The sequence below is a fragment of the Balaenoptera borealis genome (genome assembly GCF_965194805.1).
Source record: "Balaenoptera borealis genome assembly, chromosome: 2".
In the NCBI taxonomy this organism is placed as follows: domain Eukaryota; kingdom Metazoa; phylum Chordata; class Mammalia; order Artiodactyla; family Balaenopteridae; genus Balaenoptera; species Balaenoptera borealis.
Window position 1 is genome coordinate 30969116 of NC_138867.1, and position 24114 is coordinate 30993229.

General features: G+C 39.7%; 1 protein-coding gene across 9 annotated transcripts in view; it reads right to left on the minus strand.

Moving 5' to 3' along the window:
* The window catches only part of PRLR (prolactin receptor), a 201208-nt gene that overhangs the window by 71013 nt on the left and 106081 nt on the right, over positions 1–24114 (minus strand). Inside the window, exon 1 of one of the 9 annotated variants that reach the window (XM_082382326.1) lies at positions 4685–5519. The exons of the other annotated variants lie outside the window; for them this stretch is intronic. The gene's annotated coding sequence lies outside the window, so the exon portion shown is untranslated. Of the gene's footprint in view, positions 1–4684; positions 5520–24114 lie in introns of those variants that run through there. 9 annotated transcript variants of the gene reach the window in all.

Sequence of the window (24114 nt, forward strand, 5' to 3'; positions counted from 1 at the left end):
AAGCAGGTTCCTTCAAATCCTTTTGGGCATGAGTGTAAAGTAAATAAAGAGTACTATGGATAATTTACAAAGAACCAAAGTCCAGATCTCCTTGATTGATTGGTAGGGAAGGATAGAATTTAGAGCTGGATTTTACAAGTGTGATAGCACCAAATCAGGATCACTTAAAAGCAGGCTGGTTGTTCCAGTCCGATGAATAGCCACGGCACGAACATGAATCTGCATAAATTGGCCAATGGTCATTTTGAATGGGGCAACCATGGGTTGGATGAGGTAGCCACCAGCAGCGGACCTGAACCAAAGGGCTTTCTGCTTATTTTAGCTCAGAGACCACAGGTGTAAATCCACCTTCCCAGAGAAGCTTGTAGCATCTAACAAGCTAGGGTTACACTCCTAATTCAGAGGACAATAAAAAACAACCTCCAACGAGGAAAAGACCTTAGCCAGAATTCTCAAGAAATTGGCTTAAAAAATAATCCCCAATTGATTGCAACATTAAGAACATTCTTAAAATGTTACCTTTGTCCTGATGTCTAAACCCCCATGGAGGGTTTTACGAAAAGGTTCTTTATGCATTTGAAGCCACTAATACTATAAGTGGGGAAAGAACACACTCTTTTAATTAAAAGAGCAGATTGTTATGATTGTGGTAATCTGAATCGAGAACATCTTTTTACCTAGAAATATGAGAGAATAAATATTTCCCGGAGTTAGTATCCAAAGCTTGGGATTATTTAGGATTAGTAGCCAAAATTGTTATTTTACACTGTATAATCAGGAAGGCTGCTCAGAGGAGAATGTTAGAAGGAAAATCTGTTTTAGGTTTCCTGTTACTCCAGCCAGTTGGGGACCATCTAAATGCCGTTTGTCTCCGACCCTTGAACTGTCTTCTCCCCCACTCTTGGGGCAACACAGCCAATGACCCTCTTGGAGCAGCAAATAACTGGCATGTATCAAGGCTAACACTTCTTCTTTGCAGTCTAGTTGTTTGCTTGACTATCAGATGTTGCCTTTTTTAGGTAGTTGAACTTGGCAGAATAATAAACTGTGCTTCTGTTTACTCTTTTGTTCTCAAGGCTACTTTAAAAGTGCTTTTGGTGGGTGAGTGGTGATGATAATGGAAACATCTTAAACCATTAGGTTGAGAACTGAAATACCAACATGGGCACAGGAGACTAATTCCATAGCTGATGGAAATGAGTCAATGTACCTTCTTTAGCCTGAGCACCATGTGCAGTGTTCTTTTAGTTCCCATAAACCGCAGGGTCTGGCTCCCCAGAGTTGGGAGAATATAGCATCTAGCCAGAGGATTTGCTTTACTTTGAGGTTCTTTAAGCCCCATGTTTGTTCCAACAGCCTCAACTCAGCCCCTTACTACTGTTTTCTCCCCATGGGTTTTGGTCACATCATTTTCCAAAGCGGCCCAATTGCATCAATCATTCATTTTTATTAAAACAAATGTGGGTGTGTGTGTGTTATTATAGCTATATCCCACTATACGGCATATTGGCTAACATGATTCATTGCATAGAGGCACCATGGTCCAATGAATGTGTTAAGAACCTGAACCAGACCAAAACGTATATAAAAGTGACTTGTGCCATTTTTTAGCCATGTGACCTTGAGGAAGATACGTAACTTCCTTGAATCTCAATTTCTTCATCTGTAAAGTGAGAATACCTTTCGCTACCTTTTTGGATTGTTGTGAGGATTCGATGCACAGTATCGAGGAAATAGCAAGTACTGAATACATGCTAGTGATATTAATGGTTAACACTGTTAATTTGTTATGCCAGGAATTACAGGCATCCTCAAAGCATCTCTAGGAACTAAGACCCATTATTATCTTCACTTTGCTGATGAGAACAAGAGAGACAGGTTAAGTACTTGCCCAGCATCACAAAGATATGAAATGGCCATGCCAGGATTCCAGAGTCCTCAGTCTGGCCACTATTCCCCATGTAAGAAGAGTGGGCAGCAAGGGTTTTGACACCTTAAGAAAGTGGAACCTTATTTGTTCCCTCTCACTCTTCTTTTCCATGCTTCTTCATTCACACCTGAGTCAGAAGCAGGGAAAGACAGAAACTGATACAATAGGACAGTGTAACCAGTAGACCTCTGGCAGACCAGCTATGGAGCTTGGCCTCAACCTCAGCTGTGAACTTGTTGGCTGAACACAAAGGCAGTTGTTATATTCCATGTAGTCAAAAGATTTCAAACATTCTAAAGTTATTTTATTAGAAGGGAGGAGTGAACACTCTTCTATACAGATCCACTCTACTGAGATCACTGAAAAGCACAAATATAAATATCATGACATTATTATATTATTATCATTAGCTCATCCTGCAAACATCTACTCTCCACAAACTTAAATAGAAATCATTTTTGCTATCAGTAGTAAATCTTAAATCCCTTACTAATCTTATCCCTTAAATCTAAGATATTAAGATCAGGAACCGTTTTATTAACTCAAACCTACAGCAAAAAGCTGTTCAACTCAGATTGCCGAGATCGTGGCAATTTGCTCTTTTAATTAAAATACTAGTGTGACTAGTGTGTTGTCCAACAGCTGATGAATGGACAAACAAAATGTGGTATATCTACAATGGAATCTTATTCAACAACAAAAAGGAATGAAGTACTGATATATGCTACAACATGGACAAACCTCAAAAATGTTATCTCAAGTGAAAGAAGCCAGTCACAAAAGACCACATATAGGGCTTCCCTGGTGGCGCAGTGGTTAAGAATATGCCTGCCAATGCAGGGGACACGGGTTCAAGTCCTGGTCTGGGAAGATCCCACATGCAGTGGAGCAACTAAGCCCGTGCGCCACAACTACTGAGCCTGCGCTCTAGAGCCCATGAGCCACAACTACTGAGCCCATGTGCCACAACTACTGAAGCCCGCGTGCCTAGAGCCTGTGCTCTGCAACAAGAGAAGCCATCGCAATGAGAAGCCTGAGCACCACAAGGAAGAGTAGCCCCCCGCTCGCCGCGAGTAGAGAAAGCCCGCGTGCAGCAATGAAGACCCAATGGAGCCAAAAATAAATTAAAAAAAAAAAAAGACCACATATAGTATGATTCCATTTATACGACTTGTCCAGAAAAAAGCAAATCTACAGCGACAGAAAGTAACTTAGTGGTTGCCAGGGGCTGGGGGTAGGGGAGAAAGGGGAAAGGGGAATGACCACCGCTAATGTGTACTAAGTTCCTTCTCTGGTTGTTGAAATATTTTAAAATTAGGTTATGATGAGGGTTGCACAACTCTGTGAATATACTGAAAACCACTGAGTTGTATACTTTAAAGAGGTAAACTTTATGGTATGTAAATTATATCATAATAAAAATATTTAAAAGAAACGGTGTGTTATTTCCCCTACTTACTTGCAAAAATGATAATAGACATTCTTTCATGTTCAGCAATCCTCATTATTAGCAACACTCTTTTTGAATAAACAGTGATGAACATGAAAGCGTTTATATCCTTCCTCCCCTCACCCTCCCAAGAGCCTTGATGATTAATCTTGTCTTTACTTTTAACCTCTCTGTCAAGTATTTGACTGCTGGAAGTCAGAGTTCTAGAGATAAATGGCTCTCTATTTAAGTACAATTTTCAGGCCAAACCTTCAAATCTGCCTTCATCTCTGGCCCCTTCCCTGTGTTCTCTTTCTTTCTCTTCCAAAACCTTGCTGCTGAGGACCCAGTGTTCCAAATCAGAACTGACCTGGAACAGGGCCTCCACACTGCAAAGGGAACAGAGCCAATTGTTAATGAATACAAAGCATTATAGACAGAAACTGGCGGGGATAAAAAGGATGGTACCTCATCCTTTTGGATGTTGGTGGTGGAAATGTAGGCAGCTTTTATTTCAATACGTGTGCCTTACAACAGGAGTTAGATGGGAACTGGGATGCCAATTAAGAGAACTGCAAAAAAATCATGATTGATTGGTATTTAGGCATCAAGAGAAAAAAGTTCTCTCCTTAGTGTTCTTGATTTGCTCCATTTACTGTACAAACAACCAAGGCAATGGCAAAATCGTATCCTTTGGATGGAAATCCCAGTCCAGTTTCTAAATATTGAGCGTTCTGTTCTCCACTCAGCTTTCCTGCCAGGAGATGCGCCACATGGATTTGTGCAGCTCTGACAAAACCCTTCCTTTACGTTCCATTCCTCTGGTCCAAGGACGTTAGGGAGGATTTACCCATAGGTCAAGGGATTAACCTTGGCAAACATGGAGTAGGGGTTCAACTGGTTTTAAGACAGGAGGAGGCCCTGAAATCTGGAAAGATTCCAGTATCTTGGCCAAATCCACTCCCTCTGTCATTCTGAGATCATTACCTCAGATAATACTAAATCTTGATCATTTTACCCACTGCTAATATTTTCCCCCTTTGAAGCATACTTCCCCTTTCTTTTCTTTCCTTCCTGTTCCCCTCACCTTCCATCCTCTGTCAGTGACAGAGTAGCTTAACTCCTTTACCTACATCAGAAGGCAGGTAATATGCCAAGCAGTGGGGTGAGAGTGAGTACAGGATTCTGCAAACACACTTTCACTGTCCCCTCTCCCCCAGAGGACCTGATCCCCATCCAGAGAGAGACAGGGGGAGAGAGAGAGAGAGAAGAGAGCTTGTGACACCAGGAAATCCACCCAGAATCCAAGAAGCCCGGTGACTTACCCTGGGAATGCCACAAGCCAGGTGAAGTTTGGACCCTTGCTTCAGAATTCAGAGGGCGAAGGCACAGAACTTGCCTTCTGATTTACTGAAAGTGCCTGGTAGGGTTTGTTCCTGGCTCTGAACACCCTCAGAGACCAGTCTGTGCAGCTCTGATGAGCATCAACCCGTTTGCTGATTACCCCTAGGCAAGCTGATTCAGGCAGATTAATATTTGCCTTGTGATATATAAGGCCCTTACTGCCTCTCCCCCGCACTGCAAAAAAAGCAATAATTGGATAACTTGCTTGTGACAGTGGTTGGATTTGCTTGGTTTGGCTTAATTTGGTTTACAGTTCACTTGCCACTGAATCAAAGATTCAAAGCAGCTATTGTTTCCCAGCAAAGCAGAGAGGATGAGCAAGGCAGAGGGGAAGACTTGAGAGGGGTAAGGGCCAGGGCAGCAAGGGCAAGCTACAGTGGGTGAGTCATGAATCCTGCACTGCCCTTCCCACTACAAGCTTGAGTTTACCCCGCCATCACTGCGTTGCCAACATCTGATCACTCAGGTTCTGTGAAGCGTGTCACACGGGATGCGACACGTGTTTCCGAAGGGGCTGGCACTGGCCACGGAGCTTGGGCTGTTCTCTCAATCCTTCTTGCCAAAAATCACTTTCCAGACAGAAGTGGATTTTTAGCTCTAACATTGTGTAAAGTCGGGAACCCAGTCACAACAGTAGATGCAAATGGAAACCTTCTCACAATCTCATTTGTTTCGATGGTATAATGGGTTGAATCGTGTCCCCTCAAAAGAGATGTTAAAGCCCCCCAGGACCTCAGAATGTGACCTTATTTGAAAATAGGTCCTATTCTAGGGCAGCATCTATGCTGCTTCCAGTGGGAAAGTTGCTAATGTAAGAAGCCAGCAATGGTGTTCTGAGTTCACTGCTATGAGGTCTGGTTAATTTTTATTTAAAGGAAAGCTCTAACCACTAGAAAGAGCTTTAAGAACGATTAAGGAGACTTGAATACTTGACAGACACAAAATCCCTACAGGAAATATGGTGTCAAAAGCATATTTATGCTTTTGGCAATTCCCCAGCAGGAGTGGAAGGAGATATGGGAGAGAGGTAGTCATGGAACCGCATCCTCCAATCCTCATTCTGGCTTTGATGTTGTCATTAGTTATGTGTCCCCAGCAAAGGCACTAAAACCTCTCAGGGCTTCCATTTTTTTCAGGGGAAACTGCTTTCAGCTTACCGTTCTATCCATATAACATGGAAGAAAAAGGTGAATTACTTCAACCTCCATATTCCAGATTTTCAGAAAAAGCTTTGTGTGGCCTCTAAAGCATCAAGTCTCTTGGCTCTGTGTCCACAACACTCAAGACCATCCACATCTGCTTACTCCAGACTCCTGAATCCTTTTTCTAGAACATAGATTCCATACTTAGAAACGTTGTCAGCTCAAAAGAGATCTGGATATATTACTTTATTATTTTTTAAAAAAGCAAATCTCAGGCATCATGTTATTTTACACTTACCTATTTCAGTGTGCTATCTAGCAATTATGACCATATTCTTACACAACCATAGTGTTATTTTCATTATCTAACTGGATTAGTAATAATTCCTTGATATCATCCGATACGGTCCTGATTATATTTTTGCAATTCAAAATAGGAAACAAAGTGGTCAATTAGTCTGTAACTTCTTGAGTTGGAAGGAACCTCAGATAATCAGCTTCTATTAATATCTACTCAAGGCAGAGGCCTCCCTGTCCTGTTTTCAAATATCACAGAGCATTAGTGCGTTAGGAAGGACTGTGGCGATCACCCAGCTCAACTTCTCACTTGACTGATGACGACATTGAGGCTCTGAAAAGTCACATAACATGCGTGGTCACATGGCAAGTTAGAGGTCAAGGTAGGATTGTGATCCATTCCTCCGATCCCGATTTCACAGCAGACTGTCTCTGTAGCAGGAAACGCCACAGGCTTCTTCCAATAGTCAGATCTATAATTTAATCCCGAAGTTATCGTTTCGGGCTCACTAAACTGCCAATTATGTGTGCTTTAAGCTTGTTTCTTCTGTGAAAATAGTGACCAACGAGCCTGAATTTTCTTTCTGTTCATCTGTCATGCTTTTGGAGACCATCATTAAGTTGTATTTTAGGCTATTCCTACGAGACTGAGCAGCCCTGAGTCTGATCCTATCCTCACAGAGTTTGCTTTTTCTCCTGAACTAGTAAAGGACACAGTCACCAGGAGCACGAAAAAGGTCTCGCTCAAATGAGGTCACGCTCTCATTTTTGCCAAGTGGTCATGAGAATATGCCATCAAAATAGAATGCACTCAGAAACAGGCCCTAAAGTCTTCAGCTATGTTTAATTAAAAACAAACAAGAAAACTATTCACATGTCAGATGAAATAGAAACCAGGAAGCTGAGACAGAGTTGGAACCGGGTGGACTCTTGAAATATTTGCTGAGATGGTGAGGTGTGCTTGAGGGCGTCTGATGGCTACTTTCTCCTTAGATTTTCACACAAAGATCTGGTGCCCTGGAGACCAGATTGCTCTCTACTGACTCTGGAGAACAAGGTGGAGAATAGATTAGAAAATCCCCAGGGTCCAAAACTGTGTCTGAATAAATTAAAACACCAAGTTAAGGAGCTGAAGATTAAACTAACAACCCCAAGTCAGTGAAATCGACTGTTTTGACTACAGGATGCCAAAATGCTACTCTGCTATTTTGAGTGATGTAAGCCATTTGCCCAGCTGGTTGCCTTCTGGCAATAAATTAGAGCACAACCTCAATTAACTGGAATTTAATTCAATTAATTGAAAAAAAAATGTGTTTTCTGTCACATTTCACTTTTTGGTAGAAAGTGGCAAGATAGCAATCCAGTATCAGGGTTTTATTAAAATATCCTCTATAAGGCAGTGGCTTCCAAAATCTGTTGCACATTGAAATCACCAGAAAACCTTCAAAAATACTGATTCTTGGCTTCTCCCACCAACATTCTGATTTAATGATGTAGGGTGTCACCAGAACTTCAGAATTCTAACGTATGACAAAGTTTGCGAACCATTGTTCTAAGGTATTTTGGGGTTTGGTGTGATGCATCCTTGTTACCCAAACCATTATATAACATTGGATGGAGGGAGATTTGCTTTTCCCCCTTTGGATCTACTGACCCAAAGAAGAACAATCCATTTAAGGTTACATAAATACAAATACTGTATAATTTAATGTGGTTTTGTGCTACTTTTCCTTAGAGAGTTCTGTTGGTTTTAAATTAAAAATTAGGAAATAAATACTTCTTTACTATTCAGTCAGACAAACAAAATTCTGTCCTTGTGAAACCGGCTAAGAGAGAAAGCTAAGGGGCAGGGAGGGATCAGAGAGAGAAGCAACGAGAAGCACAAAGGACAAATCCAGTTTCTCCGTGGGCCCTTGGCTTCCTCGACAAATGCAGCTTTTCCGGCTGTCTTGTTCTATAAGCCTCTTGACCGAGATTTTATGTGGATGAGCTTCTGGTGAGAAAGGAAGAGAGTAAAGGCAGCAAGGGAGACACAAGTGCCTTGCTTTTGATGTTCATTCAGTTGTATTGGCTTGTTTCTGCTTCTGCACCTGAGCGTATCCTGTCTTGATTATGTGGACCCCGTGAGCCCTGACCCTTCTTGCTTGACCCTGGATTGCCTCCCCAGCTCGATTCCAAGAGCCCTCGTCACAGGCTTTGGAGTCTGCTTGCCCTTGCTGCACCCCGCGTTCTGTTTAAGATCGACTCCATGCTCTTCCTACTTTTCCAGACAACCTGGTGGCTTCTCCAGGCAGAACCTAAGCCCTGGATTTTCTTCTCATCATCTTAGTTAGACACGGCCACTGTGGTGCCCCAACCAGTGCCTATTCTGAGGGTACCTGTCATGGACAGTCGTGTATGTACTGGCTGACACGGCTTCCCTCTGGCCTTACCCGTCTCACGGTGCATCTGACCGACTATTGCATTGGGTTGTCAGAGGCCCACAGGGGCGTCTGGTTTGAAAACCTCTGTCCAGAGAAGGGAGAGAAGTGACAATCAGATGTTTTATGCTGGGGATTTGAACTGGCCAATGGAACAGGAAAAAGAGAGCAGCAGTAAGGGTAGAAGTTGAGAAGTTATGACGTAGAGAGACGGCAGAGTGGCCATGATTCCAGGAGGAGCTGAAACCACCAGCAAACTGTAGTGGGGAAGGAACAGAACTCTGAGGTAGAGAAATAATACATGGAATTAACAAAGAAAAAGCCTTCTGAGAATCTGATGAAAGCTGTGCACAGCCCCTTTCCCAAACCTTGCCTTACACACAAATAAATAAATAAATAAGGGACAATATTTTGTAAGCCTTTGTGGGAGTTTACCGACTCTCTGAGGCCCATCCATGGGCCTGTGGAGGGTTCACAGAAGCCAGTTTGAGAGCTTTAGGGTAGAGGGTAAAGAAGTTAGTAGTTGGTTATGGGAAGAGAGGCAAGTGTATCAGGAGGAAGATCTCTAGAGCAGGGTTTCTTAACTTCGGCACTATTGACATTTGGGGCTGGGTAGCTTTTCATTGTGGGGCTGTCCTGTGCATTGTGGGATGTTTAAGAGCATCCCTGGAACCTGCCCACTAGACGCCAGCACTAACTCCGCACTCATGACAGTAACAAATGTCTCCAGATATTGCCAAATACCATTGGGAAGCAAAACTGTCCCTGGTTGAGAATTACGGCCCTAGAAGCTGACTGATTCATGGGAAACGTAGCATCAGGGTAAAGACCTATCACTGTCAGTTTCTGAGGTCCTTGGAACTGAACTTCGATCTGGTTTCCAATCCTTAAGAGACCCAGTTATTATTCGACTCCTATCTCTGTTATGAGATAGGAGTCTCATAGCATACCCCATACCTCTCCTGCTCCCACTTGAGCTGGCTAGTCCAAGTGAATCGATTCTTTTCAGTGGTTTTCAAACTTCAGTGCACATCAGAATCACTTGGAAGGCTTAGTAAGACAAAGATTGCTAAAATCCACCCCCAGGGCTTCTGACTCATAGGTTTGGGGTGAGGCTGGAGATTTTACAATTCTAATAAATTCACAGATCATGCTGAGCCCAAAGTCCATACCTTACAGGAAAAAAAAGGTGTCTACTTAAAACTCTTTCTGGAGCTCTTACAGCAGAGGCAGAAGAGCAGAAGACAGAATGAAAAAAAAGTGACATCACATCCATGACTGTCGTCAGTACCCTGCAGGTACTGATGCAGGCTACCACCGGCACACATTCATTGAGGACGTGAACTTCATGTGAGACATAATTAATACTGTACTCTATTTTATAATCCTCTCAGTGACTTGGAGATAACAATAGCTAATATTTTACTCACAAAGAAAATGAGGCTTGGAGGTTAGTGATTGGTCTAAAGACCTCACAGGTTTTAAGGCACTGGGCTATAATTTGAACCTAGATCTCTTTTTATTAGTCTGAACTTTCTCTACTCTTCAAGACTTTTCTTTAAAGCAGCACAGCTTTCTCTTTCCTTTATGAAAAATCTATATGGGATCTCAAAATATAAAACCGATAGGAATAGTTGAAAGGGGAGAAGAAAGAGTAGGCGACCAGCCCCATCCATCTGGCCTCCTGTTTGTACCTTTTGGCCCACCTGGAGACACCAGCACAGAGGTCTAGGGCTCCTAGAAATCCAGCAGGAAAACCACTGCCTTACCTAATTCGGTCTTTACAATTAGTTCATATATTTCAAAACAATCTCCTTCAACAAGGATCCAGTTATCTGATTCATCCACACACTTGAATGCATACCATGAAAGGCTATTCTCTGACTCCAAAGAAGCGTACTATCAATAACAAGGCAAGACAAGAAGCGAGATGTGGGAACAATTACTATAACGCATCAGCTTCTTTAATGGAGGGACACATTCTTTTTTGGTGGGAACCTACAAATAAGAACCATTTTAAAGTATTAAAGTGTTAAAATATTAAAACGTTGAATCCCATTTTACAGACCAAAACAGCCATTTATACTTACACACACATATTTAAAGAGAGTAAAATTAGAAAAAAAAAATGTTGAAAAGTTTAATCTGGGCTGGGCTAGAGCTAACTCTCTGGCTTGAGGCTTGGAACTATTTGAAAGAGTTCTGACAAAAATTGCAAGGGCTGTGTAGCTAAAAGATGAGAGAACTGCCTTTTAAAGGATATCACAGTAGTTCCAGTTTTGCCAGATGAAAAGAGTTCTGGAGATTGGTTGCACAACAATGTGAATGAACTTAACACTGCTAAGTTGTCCTCTTAAAAATGGTTAAGATGGTAAAATTTATGTGTATTTTACCAGCATTTTAAAAAGAGAAGATATCATGGTAACTACAACATTCTCGTTGAGTAGCTAAGGTGGCCAGGAAGTTAGTTATTTAGCGATTTGTTTGCTGTTTTGGTGGGGGATGAGTGGAAGGAGGATTGGAAATTTACAGAAAACAGGACATGCTTCAACATAGATGTATACTTTGGTTTTGTGAGTCATTTGCAAGGCATAAGTCAGTGAGATTCAAAAACTGTAGTTGAGAAAAACATCCCACGTAGAGAATCAAAAGGAAGAGTGTTTATACACTTACTCTTATTTCCTATTTTCAAAGACTTAAACCTCATTCTGGTTAGGATATAAGATGGCACAAGGCAGGAACAACTGTATGATTCAGGGAAGATTCCTGGATCATTCAGAAATTCTTAGAAGTACACTGTAATGTTGGAGATTATTTCAACTCATGTGAGAAGACATCAAGTATTTTATTTGCTACTGTTATTTTATTTACTGCCAAGAAAAGAAAACCTTCAGTTAAATCATGATATGCCAAAAATTTAAAGAGGTATCTCAATTTCAAAGCTAATAAAATGTATGTAAAAAAAGTTCATCTTAGAATTGAAAGTGTATGGTATAAAGAAGATAACCCAACATACTGTCTTAATTAAGTTAGCCTGGCAGAAACATAAAAATAGATTTCCCTAGAGGACCAAGAAAAGATGTAAGTACATACCTCAAATATTAAGAGGAGCCAAAGCAAGAGATGAAAGTAATGAAAAAAGGCACCCACTATATTCTAACCTTTATTACTCCATGGAATCATTTTCATTTGAGAGGTGTTTTAATGGAAATGATGATTCAAAGATAGGTCTTTCCAAAGCCAATTTGGAAATTGGATATTGCATATATATGCTTTTCTTAGTAGCCCATTAATTCTTCAAATAGTTTCAGATATATTTGTATTGCATTTCAAGAAACACACAGAATGGAGAATAAACTGGAGAAGTAGAGCAAATGAAAAAAGTGTAGTAGAAACTGAAATATCATTTAAAAATGAGTAAAGCAGAGAAAATAAAGGCACTTGAAAAAAATTTAATTGATTAAAATTAAACTATGAACATTAAAAATACATCTTTTTTTAAGAATAAGGATTGATACATGAATTTCTGAGTTAATCTCAAGTTTATAAGAAAATTAAATTAAGTAAAATGCTCCATCCCAACCTCTGAGCATTATGGTTACTCAAGATGTGAATGAAAAGAAATAATACACTATTAGGTTTACTATAGGCTTTAAGAACCAGATGCAGCTCTTTAAGGAACTGATTTTTAAAAATTCTTTACACTAACAGGATGGGGGTGGCTCCTTATGAATTCTATTCAATCTAATAAATGGAGGGAAAGGTCTTCTGAACCTCTATTATGCCTGAAACTTTTTGCTTCAGGCAATACCTCTTTTTCTTAAGTCTATAATAATCCTTTTGAACAGTTGTAAGAGATCTGAACAACCTTCAAAGCCCAAATCCCTCTGCCAGTTTTATAATCAATTGTACTGTGGCATTTAGGATATACAGTCACCATTCATAGGAGTTATTCATTCCTGAAGAAACAGAATAGGTAATAGCTTGAATACTTCTTTACTTGGTTGTCTCATCCTTAGATTATAATATGAATAATTCAATTCCTTCCAACAAAAGTGAACCCTTACTCTATGTAAATGTCACTTCTTGGGGAATGGAAAGAGTATACATAAAATATAGTAAGTCCCCTACATACGAACGAGTTCTGTTCTGAGAGCACATTCATAAGTCCAATTTGTTCATAAGTCCAACAAAGTTAGCCTAAGTACCCAACTAACACAATCGGCTATATAGTACTATACTGTAATAGGTTGATAATACTTTTCACACAAATGATACATAAAAAAACAAACACAAAAAATAAAGAAAACATTTTTAATCTTATAGTACAGTACCTTGAAAAATACAGTAGTACAGTACAAAGCTAGCATACAGGGGCTGGCAAGTGAACAACAGCTAGCATACAGGGGCTGGCATCAAGTGAACAGGCAAGAAGAGTTACTGACGAGGCGGGAGAAGAGGTGGGAGATGGTAGAGCTGAAGGATTGTCAGCAATAGGGGATGGAGGGTGGGGGGCAAGCTGCAATTTCACTCACGCCGGACGTTGATGGAACGCATCTTTGAAAGTTCGCAACTTGAAGGTTCGTATGTAGGGGACTTACTGTATAGTCTTGTCCTTGATGGACTTAGGCTTTATTACGTGGGGGGAAGAGGGATGATGACTATAACGCCAAATAAAAAACGTGAGGGCAGCTACTCAGCAGGTATGTACCGCTACACGGCTCTGGCCAGCATCTGTTCTGATTGGTCAGTGGCTATGCCAGTCCTGTTTTAAAATATTTTGAATATTACATCTGAATAAGCTTCAGAAAATGATGCAAGCTGCCTATCCAATATCCCTTCTCCCTTTCCTCCTTATCAACACAGCCCTCATTCTGTTTAGTACATCAGTGTGCCCAACCAAAGGAAAGAGCATTTCCCAGACTTCCCTGCACCCAGGGGTAGCCACGTGACACAGTTCTGACCAATGAGTTTTAAGCAAATGCCACTAGGGCAAGCTCTTTCAAAGAAAGCCGATTCAGCCAGCCCTTGACTTGCCTGTCTTGATATCCCTTCTTGCGTGGAGCCCAAACTTGAAGCTTATAGAAGGAGCAGCTGTCTTGGAACCATGGATGGCTAAGAAGAGAGTTTGAAGGAACTTGGGTCCCTGATGCCCTTGTTTGGCTACTTCATCAGCCATGGGCTGCTTACCTCTGGACTCCTTAATAAATGAGAAAAATAAAACCCCTAATTCGCTTCAGTTGCTGGTCAGTCAGGTTTGGTGTGACACACAGTATAATACAGTTCTAAAAGACACACCATCCTAAGGTTCAGAATTGGGAAATTCCACCTGAAGCCACAGAGATTAGTAAAGCATTATGAAAAGGACAGGACGTAAAAAAGTAGAATTTTAGAGGTGGAAGGAACCAGAAAAATCATTGTGTTCAGTATCGTTATGAAGGTGAAAGGGCTGGGGCCGAGTAAAGTTGAGTTCTTTGTCCAAAATCCCACAGCTGGTTACTAGCAAAGTGAGGCTGGATTGATTCTCTTGCTACCTTGAAACACAATAGCATCCATGAAACATTGCAGAAGGTGTGCTAATTTGAATGGATGAGTACCAATTTTGGAAGTGTGTAGAAATACATACTGAGAAAAGGTTAATAATTCAACAAAATGTTGGTGATAAAACCAGATGTCTTTCCTCGACTCCTTAATTTCCAATCTTCTCCCTTCCTACCCTCCAATTTTGATAAATTTTACCTTCTAAATTTTATCTTTTAGGGAGCCTTCCTTGACTATGCCCTCTACCCTCAACTCCTAGTTGGGTGCCACGGCTGTGGACTGCTCTATCATCCGCACTCTGTATATCATAACACTCACTACATTGTATATTCATTTTCTCTTTAATGGTCTCTATCTCCACCATTCCATGAGGATGGAAATCAGGGCCATCTGTGTGATAAGGTACTGTTTAGCACTTTGTGGTTACTCAATAACTATTCATAGCCCATACTCGGACTTTGAAAAAAAATGGCAATTCTCTAATGTTTAGTGTTTTCATTGGGTGTGTAAGTGTTTCAGTTCAAATGCCTTTTGGAAGCTTATACCAACCTATAGGAAATCTCTTCAGAAGTGAATAGACTGCCAACAAAAAGCTACAGAGATATAGACGTCTTTCATAGAGATTAGCACATATAGTTTCAGGGATACTGCTGCTATCCTAGGTTGAACTGAACATTTGGGCTTTCTGAAATAGATTTTTCAGCTGAGTTTACACATGGTTGTACCAAGGATATCTAGGATTTTAGTGGAAGTCACCCAGAAATCCAGGGAGGGAATGCTTAAGTTACACTGGATCCTTAGGAAATGGGGAGAAAAGGAAGGGCGACAATGGCTCCAATGGTACCTCTTACAGCCAAAACAAGAGAGAAGGTTGAAGAATTATCTGATACATTTAGTAATTAGCACATTTGATTAAAGAAACGTCTGGATTTCCAACATGGGCATTCCTAAAATAACCAATTATTTACCCAATGCTTCTCAATGAAGCTTGAGAGGAAATCACTTGGAAACCTTCTTTACATTCTGAATGCTAAGCAAGGAATAGCTGCAAAATTTGTCTCTAAAGCAATTATAAATTCTTTGAAGCAAGATGTTTGCTTACTTGTGCAAATTAGGAATAGATAGGTAGTTTTTTAAAAAAAATAAATTCATTTATTTATTTTTGGCTGTATTTAGTCTTCATTGCTGTGCGCGGGCTTTCTCTAGTTGCGGCGAGTGGGGGCTACTCTTCGTTGCGGTGTGCGGGCTTCTTGTTGCGGTGGATTCTCTTGCTGCGGAGCACAGGCTCTAGGTGTGCGGGCTTCAGTGGTTGCAGCATGTGGGCCTTAGAACGCGTGACCTTTAGTAGTTGTGGCGCAGGGGCTTAGTTGCTCCGCGGCATGTGGGATCTTCCCGGACCTGGGATCGAAACCGTGTTCCCTGCATTGGCAGGTGGATTCTTAACTACTGCGCCACCAGGGAAGTCCCAGATAGGTAGTTTTAAGCCATGGGGTTTGTTATGGTGGTGGAGTTGCAGAATGTTAAATCACAAAAGCAGTTTTAGGACAGTGTTTATGACCCAGTCTGTCTGGCTTTGACTCTTGATGCCACCACTTCCTTGCTGTGTGACATCAAGTGAGTCACTTAACTTCTCTGTGTCTCAGTTGCCTCATCTATAACCTGGAGTGATAATCGAACCCACCACGTAGGGCTGTTGTGAGCATCAAGTGTAATGCAATTCACATAGAGTGCTTAAAACAGTGCCTGGGACATAATTTCACTCAATGAATGTCAACTGTCATCACTAGGTGCAGTTTAACAGGGTTTTCTGTAAACTGTTAATTTGATCTCACAGACTTAAAGACAATAGAATAAAAAATGATCACAAATGTAACGATTATTCAAACTGGTGATTTAGATCAGGGGTTGGTAAACTTTTTCTTTTAAAGAGCCCCATAAATATTTTCAGCTTTGTGGGCCATGGGGTCTTTCCTGCAACGATAAAGCTCTGCTGTTGTGTGAGAATGGCCGTAGACCATACGTAAAAGAATAGGCTTGGCTGTGTTCTCAAAACACCTTATTTACAAAAACAGGACTAAAATGTTTTTATAGAAACAGATGGCAGGTGGAATTTGCCAACCCTTGATTTAGATAATTGTATACTGCTTTTGTCCAGAGCCATCTTTTGTAAACAATAGGTAAATATTATGTTTTCTGCCTCAAATTCTTTTCCTCCCCTATTTGCATGATTGGCTCCACCTGACACCTTATGTAAAGTACCCTTTTACACACACTCACATTCACACACATGCATGTGTGCACACACACCATTTGTTTTCTTCATAGCACATATCACAATTTCTAATATCTGGCATTTTTTTGGTCTATTTATTTATTTGTTTTCATTGTTTTCTTATCCAGTGTAAACCTGAGGATATAGGGTCCTTAATTCTCGGTGCTTAGAACAACAACTGACTTATCCACAGTAGCAGATCAATAAATATTTGTTAAATAAATAAATAAATATGATAATTACTGACCACAAAGAACTAAAACATTCTGACAGTTTAAATATACATAAATTAAGTGCTACTCTCAGTAAAACACCCTTATGTATTCACTTCTCTCTTAGTAAACTGATCTATGCATCTGTTTTCAATACCTCAGGTCTATAAATGGGGCTTTCTTCCCCAGATCCATGGGCCCAATCATGCTGTTTCCAGCTTATCAGTTTACCCACGGCTACTGATTGAAATATGTATTCTGGAGAGCTTTTGAGTTCTCTCATTCATTATTAATCCACTTTTATTTAAGGCATCTATTTCATGTTCTCTTTTGTCTTTAGATGATGCCACAGTTTTTGGAAAAGTTTGAAAAAAAAAAAAAACATTCCCTGAATCAGGTGCTTCTATCTTTCTCATTGTTGTGTGTTTAAGATTGAGCGTAGTGTCAGGCATACAGTGGGTACTTAATATATATTCATAAATCAACAAATGAGTCTTCGTTGAGTTATTCTAGAACATTCCACAGTAAGACTATGAGCAAAGGGGTTGCACAGTCTAAAAACACTGGTCAAAACAGAGAAGAATGTACTATATGTGTTGTGTGGGCGCCAGAAAGTGAGCCCAGGAGGAATGTAAAATCCAATTTTGAGGTAACCTTGCCTTTGATATTTTTGCAGCATTTACAAAAGACAGAGAAATTTCCGGGAATAAAAAAAGAGCAATGGGAACATTGTGTTTCTCAAATTACCATATGCATATTATTTACCAGCATGATGAGGCAAGTAATGAATAAATTAGGAGAATAGCACTCAATCCCTTTGTATTCATGATACAATATCAGCCCTGTCAAATCACCCAGGAATGAATAGGATGGTTGTGGAAAGCTAGTTCTCACATTAGCCTGATCCGGCAGGTACAGAAAATTGATTTCATAAACATTATGCTGGTATCAGAGCACAGACTCTCTCTGACTGCACAGAAATACCTATCTTTTGTTTTTCCCTGACATCTATTGCTGGAGCATTCAGTTGCCCTGAGGATGACTTAATGAAAAAAGCAAATAAAGATGAGAAGAGAAATGTTACTCTTCAGGGTCTGCTCCTCTGATAGATTCATGGCAAGAAAAAGTGAACAACACCTAATTTATGTCACCTGCACACTAAATGGTTGTCTTCCTCCCTGGCTAAGGGAAGAAGTCCCCCACTTTACAAAGCTCTTAGAATCTCAGGGTTGGATGAATCTTTGGAGGTTGCCTGATCCTATCAAATGCACCCTGTAAGCAACTTTTTGTGGCACACCACATATTAGAGGGTTTTCTGAACTCTGCTTGAGCATTTCCATTGCTTTGTCTATGCATCTACTCTACTTTGTACACACTATTATTATTGCATTATTGCAACTCAGAAAAAAAGTTTGCCTTGACCATTTGACCATCTTGAAGACAGGGGTCTTACTCCACATTTGTGTCTCCAAAACTTTGCTGAGTGCCTGCTCATGGCAGGATCACAACACATGTTTGCTGACTGAATAAAACAATAAATAAAAGGTTAATATGTCAAACAAAATTCATTTCTCTGCTTAGAAACTTCTATTTTATAAAACAGTATAAAAATATAAGAAATAGCTTACATTTCTATTTCTCAACAACTAAGGCAACTGCAGTTGAGAGAGAAAAACAAAGCCCCCATCACAACATACTTGTTATTAAAATTAAAAAAATATTTTTATTGTGTAAGGACACTTAGCATGAGATCTACCCTATTAAATTTTTAAAAAGTGTACAACACATTACTGTTGACTATAGGTACAATGTTGTACAGCAGGTCTCTAGAATTTATTGATCTTGCTTAACTGAAACTTTATTCCCATTGATTAGTAGTAACTCCCCAATCTTCCTCCCCCCAGGTACTGGCAACCATCATTCCATTTTTTTATTCTATGAATTGGTCTATTTTAGATAACTCATATAGGGGGAGCCATGCAGTATTTGTCTTTCTGTGACTGGCTTATTTCACGTAGCATAATTTCTTCACGTTCTATTAATGTTGTAGCATATTGCAGGATTTCCTTCTTTTTAAAGGCTGAATAGTATTCCATCATGTGTATATACCACTCTTTTTTTCTTTAACATCTTTATTGGAATATAATTGCTTTACATTGTTGTGTTAGTTTCTGCTGTATAACAAAGTGAATCAGCTATACGTATACATATATCCGCATATCCCCTCCTTCTTGCATCTACCTCCCACCCTCCCTATCCCACCCCTCTAGGTGGTCACAAAGCACCTAGCTGATCTCCCTGTGCTATGTGGCTGCTTCCCACTAGCTATCTATTTTACATTTGAGAGTGTATATATGTCCATACTTCTCTCTCACTTCATCCCAGCTTACCCTTCCCCCTCCCCGTGTCCCTGAGAAAACCATAATTCAGAAAGAGTCATGTACCACAATGTTCATTGCAGCTCTACTTACAATAGCCAGGACATGGAAGCAACCTAAGTGTCCATTGACAGATGAATAGATAAAGAAGATGTGGCACATATATACAATGGAATATTACTCAGCCATAAAAGAAACAAAATTTAGTTATTTGTAGTGAGGTGGATGGACCTAGAGACTCTCATACAGAGTGAAGTAAGTCAGAAAGAGAAAAACAAATACCGTATGCTAACACATATATATGGAATCTAACAACAACAAAAAATGGTTCTGAAGAACCTAGGGGCAGGAAGGAGTAAAGACACAGACAAAATTGTAGTTTTGATTTGCATTTCTCTAATGATTAGTGATGTTGAGCATCCTTTCATGTGTTTGTTGGCAATCTGTATATCTTCTTTAGAGAAATGTCTATTTAGGTCTGAAAAGAGGCTGTGTTTTCTCCATTGTATATTCTTGCATCCTTTATCAAACATAAGGTGACCATATATGTGTGCGTTTATCTCTGGGCTTTCTCTCCTGTTCCATTGATCTATATTTCTGTTTTCATGCTAGTACCATGCTGTCTTGAGTACTGTAGCTTTGTAGTATAGTCTGAAGTCAGGGAGCCTGATTCCTCCATCTCCGTTTTTCTTTCTCAAGAATGCTTTGGGTATTCTGGATCTTTTGTGTTTCCATACAAATTGTGAAATGTTTTGTTCTAGTTCTGTGAAAAATGCCATTGGTAGTATGATAGGGATTGCACTGAATCTGTATAGTCAAGTTCACAATGTTGATTCTTCCAATCCAAGAACATGGTATATCTGTCCATCTGTTTGTATCATCTCTAATTCCTTTCATCAGTGTCTTACAGTTTTCTGCATACAGGTCTCTTGTCTCCTTAGCTAGGTTTATTCCTAGGTATTTTATTCTTTTTGTTGCAATGGTAAATGGGAGTGTTTCCTTAATTTCCCTTTCAGATTTTTCATCATTATTGTATAGGGATGCAAGAGATTTCTGTGCATTAATTTTGTATCCTGCTACTTTACCACATTCATTGATTCGCTCTAGTAGTTTTCTGGTAGCATCTTTAGGATTGTCTATGTATAGTATCATGTCATCTGCAAATAGTGACCGTTTTACTTCTTTTCTGATCTGGAATCCTTTTCTTTCTTTTTTTCCTCTGGTTGTTGTGGCTAAAACTTCCAAAACTATGTTGAATAATAGTGGTGAGAGTGGGCAACCTTGTCTTTTCCTGATCTTAGAGGAAATGGTTTCAGTTTTTCACCATTGAGAATGATGTTGGCTGTGGGTTTGTCATATATGGCCTTTATTATGCTGAGGTAAGTTCCCTTTATCCCTACTTTCTGGAGAGTTTTTATCATAAATGGGTGTTGAATTGTGTCAAAAGATTTTTCTGCCTCTACTGAGATTATCATATGGTTTTTCTCCTTCAATTTGTTAATATGGTGTATCACATTCATTGATTTGCATATATTGAAGAATCCTGTATCCTGGGATAAACCCCACTTGATCATGGTTATGATCCTTTTAATGTGCTGTTGGATTCTGTTTGCTAGTATTATGTTGAGGATTTTTGCATCTATGTTCATCAGTGATATTGGCCTGTAGTTTTCTTTTTATGTGACATCTTTGTCTGGTTTTGGTATCAGGGTGATGATGGCCTCAGAGAATGAGTTTGGGAGTATTCCTCCCTCTGCTATATTTTGGAAGAGTTTGAGAAGGATAGGTATTAGTGCTTCTCTAAATGTTTGATAGAGTTCACCTGTGAATCCATCTGGCCCTGGGCATTTATTTGTTGGAAGATTTTTAATCACAGTTTCAATTTCAGTGCTTGTGATTGGTCTGTTTATATTTTCTATTTCTTCCTGGTTCAGTCTCAGAAAGTTGTGCTTTTCTAAGAATTTGTCCATTTCTTCCAGGTTGTCCATTTTATTGGCATATAGTTGCTTGTAGTAATCTCTCATGATCCTTTGTATTTCTGCAGTGTCAGTTGTTACTTCTCTTTTTTCATTCGTAATTCTATTGATTTGAGTCTTCTCCCTTTTTTTCTTGATGAGTCTGGCTAATGGTTTATCAATTTTGTTTATCTTCTCAAAGAACCACCTTTTAGTTTTATTGATCTTTGCTATCGTTTCCTTCATTTCTTTTTCATTTATTTCTGATCTGATCTTTATGATTTCTTTCCTTCTGCCTGCTTTGGGGTTTTTCTGTTGTTCTTTCTCTAATTGCTTTAGGTGTAAGATTAGGTTGTTTATCTGAGATGTTTCTTCTTCCTTGAGGTAGGATTGTATTGTTATAAACTTCCCTCTTAGAACTGCTTTTGCTGCATCCCATAGGTTTTGGGTCATCATGTTTTCATGGTCATTTGTTTCTAGGTATTTTCTGATTTCCTGTTTGATTTCTTCAGGCATCTCTTGGTTATTTAGTAGCATATTGTTTAGCCTCTATGTGTTTGTATTCTTTATAATTTTTTCTTGTAATTGATATCTAGTCTCATAGTGTTGTGGTCAGAAAAGATACTTTATATGATTTCAATGTTCTTAAATTTACCAAGGCTTGATTTGTGACCCAAGATATGATCCATCATGGAGCATGTTCCATGAGCACTTGAGAAGAAAGTGTATTTTGTTGTTTTTGGATGGAATGTCCTATAAATATCAGTTAAGTCCATCTTCTTTAATGTGTCATTTAAAGCTTGTGTTTCCTTATTTATGTTCATTTTGGATGATCTGTCCATTGGTGAAAGTGGGGTGTTAAAGTACCTACTATGATTGTGTTACTGTTGACTTCCCCTTTTATGGCTCTTAGCATTTGCCTTATGTATTGAGGTGCTCCTATGTTGGGTGCATAAATATTTACAGTTGTCATATCTTCTTGAATTGATTCCTTGATCATTATGTAGTGTCCTTCTTTATCTCTCGTAATTGTCTTTATTTTAAAGTCTGTTTTGTCTGATATGAGAATTGCTACTCCAACTTTCTCTTGATTTCCATTTGCATGGAATATCTTTTTCCATCCTCTCACTTTCAATCTGTATGTGTCACTAGGTCTGAAGTGGGCCTCTTGTAGACAGCATACATACAAGTCTTGTTTTTGTATCCATTCAGCCAGTCTATGTCTTTTGGTTGGAGCATTTAATCCATTTACATTTAAGGTAATTATCTATATGTGTGTTCCTATTAGTATTTTCTTAATTGTTTTGGGTTTGTTATTATAGGTCTTTTCCTTCTCTTGTGTTTCCTGCCTAGAGAAGTTCCTTTAGCATTTGTTGTAAAGCTGGCTTGGTGGTGCTGAATTCTCTCAGCTTTTGTTTGTCTGTAAAGGTTTTAATTTCTCCATCAAATCTGAATGAGATCCTTGCTTGGTAGAGTAATCTTGGTTGTAGGTTTTTCCCTTTCATCACTTTAAAATTGTCCTGCCATTCCCTTCTGGAATGTAGAGTTTCTGCTGAAAGATCAGTTGTTAACCTTATGGGGATTCCCTTGTATGTTATTTGTTGCTTTTCCTTGATGCTTTTAATATTTTTTCTTTGTACTTAATTTTTGAAAGTTTGATTAATATGTTTCTTGGTGTGTTTCTCCTTGGATTTATCCTGTATGGGACTCTCTGCACTTCCTGGACTTGATTGACTATTTCCTTTCCCATATTAGGGAAGTTTTCAACTATAATCTCTTCAAATATTTTCTCAGTCCCCTTCTTTTCCTCTTCTTCTTCTGGGACCCCTATAATTTGAATGTTGTGTGTTTAATGTCGTCCCAGAGGTCTCTGAGACTGTCCTCAATTCGTTTCATTCTTTCTTCTTTATTCTGCTCCGCAGTAGTTTTTTCCACTATTTTATCTTCCAGGTCACTTATCCGTTCTTCTGCTTCAGTTATTCTGCTCATGATTCCTTCTAGAGAATTTTAATTTCATTTATTGTGTTGTTCATCATTGTTTGTTTGCTCTTTAGTTCTTCTAGGTCCTTGGTAAACGTTTCTTGTATTTTCTCCATTCTATTTCCAAGATTTTGGATCATCTTTAATATTTTCACTCTGAATTCTTTTTCAGGTAGAATGCCTATTTCCTCTTTATTTGTTTGATCTGGTGGGTTTTTACCTTGCTCCTTCATCTGCTGTGTATTTCTCTGTCTTCTCATTTTGCTTAACTTACTGTGTTTGTGTCTCCTTTTTGCGGGTTGCAGGTTCTTAGTTCCCGTTATCTTTGGTGTCTGCCCCCAGTGGGTCAATGTGTTTCAGTAGGTTGTGTAGGCTTCCTGGTGGAGGGGACTGGTGCCTGTGTTCTGGTGAATGAGGCTGAATCTTGCCTTTCCGGTGGGCAGGACTGAGTCTGGTGGTATGTTTTGGGGTGTCTGTGTACTTATTATGATTTGAAGCAGGTTCTCTGCTAATGGGTGGGGTTGTGTTCCTGTCTTGGTAGTTATTTGGCATGGGGTGTCCAGCACTGCATTGTGCTGGTCATTGAGTGGAGCTGGGTCTTAGCATTGAGATGGAGATCTCTGGGAGAACTCTTGCTGATTGATATCATGTGGGACCTGGAGGTCTCTGGTGGTCCAATGTTCTGAACTCGGCTCTCCCACCTCTGAGGCTCGGGGCTGACACCTGGCCTGAGCACCAAGACCCTTTCAGCCACACGGCTGCTTCTTCCTTGTTTTGTCCCAAAGGCAGTGTTCCACAGAGAAAAACAGTAGCCTTGAAAATATTCACAGCTCTGAGGTGACTTTTTTTTCCTTTTTGCTTAGTTGGTTTCACTTGCTCACAGGGGGCCACGTGCAGAGGCCTCGCACCTGGCTCTTCTGACTGGAGTTCCTAGTGCGGAATCTATATCACTCTTTAACCATTCATCTGTTGATGGACATTTAGGTTGTTTGCACATCCTGGATACTGTGAATAGTGCTGCAACTAACATGGAAGTGCTGCTACCTCTTCAAGATTCTGATTTCCATTCTTTTGGATATATACCCAGGAGTGGAATCCTTGGATCATATGGTAGTACTATTTTTAATTTTTTGAGGAATCTTTATACTGTTTTC